The sequence below is a fragment of the Gossypium arboreum genome, chromosome 6 (assembly GCF_025698485.1).
Source record: "Gossypium arboreum isolate Shixiya-1 chromosome 6, ASM2569848v2, whole genome shotgun sequence".
NCBI classification, from domain to species: Eukaryota; Viridiplantae; Streptophyta; class Magnoliopsida; order Malvales; family Malvaceae; genus Gossypium; species Gossypium arboreum.
In genome coordinates this window covers 115,819,379-115,824,698 of record NC_069075.1, presented here as the reverse complement: position 1 = coordinate 115,824,698, position 5,320 = coordinate 115,819,379, and positions in this window count along the sequence as shown.

Sequence of the window (5,320 nt, the reverse complement as noted above, 5' to 3'; positions counted from 1 at the left end):
ACTCTAAGTGGCGTCACTTAGTCATTCCTCTACTAGGCCTTTTGATGCTATTTTCCCCTAACTTTATTTAAAAGCCCAACTACTTGCCAGCCCTAATTCTTTTAATAATTAAATTATAATTTCTTCTACCCCTTAATTCAAACTAAAAGCTTAACTAAGACCTACTAAAATTATCGCTTGGATAAGAATACTAAACACAATTTTATCAAAACCGAAAATAAAATAAGTTTGGGATTTCAGGATTTTTGGGTTTCGGGATTTTTTTGGGGCGTTACAGGAAATGTGTGTTTTGGTTATGAAAGGTTGGTTTTCTGGGACATATAGTTTTAGCCGTAGGTATCCGAGTTAACCTAAGCAAAATTTCTACAATTATAGATTGGAAGCCTCCAAGAAACGTATCTGAAATCCGTAGTTTTCTGGGACTAGCAGACTATTATAGATGATTTGTGAAAGGCTTCTCGATGAGTACAACTCCGATGACATAATTACTTCAAAAAGGTGTTAAATTTGAGTGGTCAGAAAAGTGTCAGCAGAGCTTCGAGTAGTTGAAAGAATTATTAATAGAGGCACCAGTGTTAGTTTAGCTTGAGTCAGTTAAAGAGTTTGTAGTTTTCAGTGATGCATCGTTAAATGGCTTGTGTTGTGTTTTAATGTAGGAAGGCAAAGTTGTAGCTTATGCCCCAAGATAGTTGAAGCTGCTTGAAAAGATTTATCTGACGTATGATCTAGAGTTAGCCGCTATACTGTTTGCATTGAAAATTTGGCATCATTACTTGTTTGGTGACAAGTGCCATATTTATACTGATCACAAAAGCTTGAAATATTTGATGACTCAAAAAGATTTGAATTTGCGACAGTGGAGATGGTTCGAATTGCTAAAAGACTATGAATTAGTGATTGACTATCATCCGAGGAAAGCAAACATAGTTGCCGGTGCTTTGAGTCGAAAGTACTTCATTGCTTTACATGCTCTGAACACACAATTAGCTTTGTCAAGCGACAGTTCGATAGTTGCCGAGTTGAAAGCAAGACCGTTATTTCTACAGCAGATTTGTAAGGCTTAAAAATTTGATAATGAATTGCAAGCAAAACGAGCTCAGTGTGAGTTGACTTCTAATTTAGAGTTTCGAATAGAGCCTGATGACTATTTGATGTTTTATGATAGAATATTTGTACCAAGAAATTCTAAGCTCATTCGGAAGATTTTAAATGAAGCACACAGTAGTTGTTTATCAGTACATCTGGGTTGCACGAAAATCTATAATGATTTAAAACATCTTTATTGGTGGCACGACATGAAATGAGATATCTCAGAATTTGTTTCGAAATGTTTGATTTGTCAGCAAGTCAAAGTTGAGCATCAAGTGCCGTCAGGTTTATTACAGTCAATTATGATTCTTGAGTGGAAGTGGGATAGAGTAACAATGGATTTCGTATCGAGTTTACCCTTATCTCCGAAAAAGAAAAATGCTATCTGGGTTGTTATCGACAGATTGACAAAATTAGCTCATTTCATTCCGGTATGTACAGATTTCTCGCTTGATAATTTAGATAAGTAGTATGTTTCAAAAATTGTGAGATTACATGGTGTAACACCCCTAACCCGTATCCATCGCTAGACTAGGGTTCAGAAGCATTACCAGACATATCGGAATATTTTGCAATCATTTCACAATCAAAAGTCATACATCATCATATCATAGTCAAATATCAACATAATATCCCTTTTTTAGGTCAACGAGACCTTAAACATACTTTGGAGAAGGTTCGGGACTAAACCGATCTTGTATAAAAGTTTTCAGACACTTAAAAAAATTTCATGGAATCACAGGTCACACGCCCGTGTGAGCAGGCACACGGCCACCAAACATGCCCGTGGCAAAGGCCATGTGAAAACAGGGCATACATACTGACTTGTACCACACGGTCGGAGACATGCCCATGTGTTTTAGCCATGGTCAAAACTGACTTGGGTCATACGGCCGACCACACACCTGTGTGTCTAGCCCATGTACATTTTGAAATGGCCACACACGCCCATGTGCCAAGGCTGTGTGCCTCACACGGCCACCAGCCACGTCCGTGTGTCTAGGTTGTGCTCGAGACTGACTTTAAATTGTAGGACTATCCCAGGAGACATAGGCTATGTAACATGACCATGTGTCACACACAATTGAGACACACGCCTGTGTCTCTTCCCGTGTGGAGAAAAATAGACTACTTAAAAAGCCATTTTGCCACCCTATATACATAAGCTTTCAAGACCATATTTCATAACCCAATATGCAACCAAAACATTTCCAAAACAAGCATCACTCATACTTCAATATCATTAATCATTTCCATACATAATTCCAACTCAAACATACTAATTCCATGTAACTAATTCATACCTTGAACACACGATTCATATCACATTTCAACCACAAAACTAACTTACCAAAAAGACCATTTCACTAGGCCATATATATATACACCATTTTTGCATCACATATCATATACCAAAATCAAACCATAAGTTCAACCATAATCAAGCCATATCTCGTGGAATGATGTATCCATCTCAAAACATACCATATTAATTCTAGCCTATACATGCCATACAATGATATATACATTTTCAAAAGGTACCAAAATAATATTTGATAGTGTGGTGACGATCCTCGACGATTCCTGAGCTTCTAGGAGCTTCGATATCTATAACACAATGCAACCACACACGAAGTAAGCTTACAAAAGCTTAGTAAGCCAAATACAAATAAACTTATCATTTTAAGCATAGAAGCATCATAAAATACATATACACCATAGCCAAATACTATCACAAACCACATAGTTCATATACATTTCACGTATTCCCAATTCATTTGCCATATACATTTCACATATTCCCAATTCATTTGCACATATAGCATATTTTCTCATACTTCACATATCATCACTTGCACATATACTTATTTCTCATTAACAAATGTTGAACACATCTCCACGTACCTAAATCGGTTATTCATTCATTCAATCACGTATTTCTTAGAATGCCCGTTAAACTGTACGGAATTAAATAGGATACAAGGATAGCTCGGAAAGCTCGTACAATGCCAACATCCCAGACATGGTATTACATATAATCAAATATCGATGCCAATATCTGTAAACTGAAAAATATATAGGATTTTTCCTATATAATTCGTCATCTTTTTTCTTAAATTTGCTGTTAAAACCAGGTAATTGCTTAATAAATTAATGAAATATGTGAAAATATGAAAACATGACATAGAAATTATTGAAATGTGATTTTATGCTTTATTATATAGTTTTCATGCATAAAATGGCTTGTTTTATATTAAATTGGGCATATTATATTTTTATGACATAATGTGATCCATGCATGATTAAATTAAATAATAACATATAAAATTATATTTAATAATTCATTTTAAAATATTTCATTAATAATTTGGGTTTTAATTAATTTAATCAAGTTGGTTAAATTTAATTTTTTGGTCCTCTAACTTATTGATTTATTTTGGACAGGTCTGATCGCTTTTCTGGATTACAAAACTGTCCAAATTGGGGACCAAGTCAACCCAAAATTCAGCTGCACATGGCTGTCCATAAACCACTCTTTGGTTTAATTGTACAAGGTCCTTGAAGAGTTAAAGAAATCAAAGATTTGCCTGAAGATTTGCACTCAATCGAGTCTCAGTCCTGAGTTGTGTGGCTACTGAAATTGCTTAAAAATGAAGCAAAAATCAAATCAAAAACCATTAAGCATGACCAGCCACCATTTGAGGAGATTTGAAGAGGTTAATGTAATAGCCCGATTTAGGGCCAAAACGGAATAGTGGTTTTGAAACCACGAATCCAAGGTTAAAATAAATTATTTTGATTAAGTTTTAGTGTTTATATTATGATTTCATAATTGTGTGAAAATTTCGTTGCGAAATTTTATCGATTGGGTGTTTAATTTGATATTTAGGACTAAATTGAAATAGGTAAAAAAAATGTATGTTCTAGTTCATAAAGTACTTGATTGAAATGGGGGTTTTAAGTAGAGGTCTTTAAATGGAAATTAGACCATTATACTTTATATGGACAAAAATTAGGACATGGATGGAATTTTAAGAAAGTTTAGTAGTAAGGGCATTTTGGTCATTTGTATATTAAATGAAATAAAATGGGAAAAATAAAACAAAAATGTATTCATCTTCATTCAAGCTTGGCCGAAACATACATGTTCTCCATAGCTAGGGTTTTTCCCAAGCTTTCGAGCTCAATAGTAAGTGCATTCAAGCCCCGTTTTTAATGATCTTTACATTTTTGAAATCCTCGTAGCTCGGTCTACCTATTTCTACCATTATTTCGAGCTAGGGTTTATGTTTAAAATTTTACCCATGAATGATATGCATGTATTTTGATGTTTAATGGTAGAATATGAATGTTTGAAGTTAGGAGAATGATCTTTTCTAAGCGATTTTTAGCGAAAACGAGCAAAACAACATAATCGGTAAAAATACCTATTATTCATAACTATGTGTTAGAGTGAGAATTTGATGTTGTCATAGAAGGGAAAAATGATCAGCATGTCATAAAACATAATAATAAGGGCTGAAATTAAATTCCCGAGCCTAGGGGCAAAATCATAATTTTGTAAAAGTTAGGGGGCAAAAATGTAATTTTTCCATAATGTGATTTTTGGATTGAAATAAATAGTATGAGTGTTAAATGAGCTAAATGTGCTGTTATAGATCAAGAAATGCGTGGAATCGATCTTGAACGGGGGAAGGAAAAGGTTTTGGACTAAGTTGTAAAATTTCTATATTTTGCACCGAGGTCAGTTTGTATGTAAATAATACATTATATTCATTTACATTTTTATATTTCAGCCTATTATATGTATTTTAGCTAATTTTGAAACATAAATCGGCTATTGGAGGAATGGAAATGGGTAATAGAGAGAGAAATCCCGGTTCAACATTCGGAAAGATTGAATAATATTGATGGAGCGTAGCTAGGTCACATGTATGGTGCTGAGCGCACATCATGTGTTCAAGAGAGCTACGAGATACTATGTAGTAGCTAGGTCACCTCTCTGATACTGGATGTATCCCATGTAGACAAGAGAGCTACGGGAGAGATAAATGTAGCTAGGTCGCATGTGTGATTCCAAGTGAAGGACACCATGTAGACAAGAGAGCTACGAGATAAATTGGCTAGGTCACATGGGTGGTACTAAGTGTTCACCATGTGTACAAGAGAGCCGAATTATATGAAATATGATAGTGGGCGGTGTCTTTGAAACCATCAAGTATCGAGGATT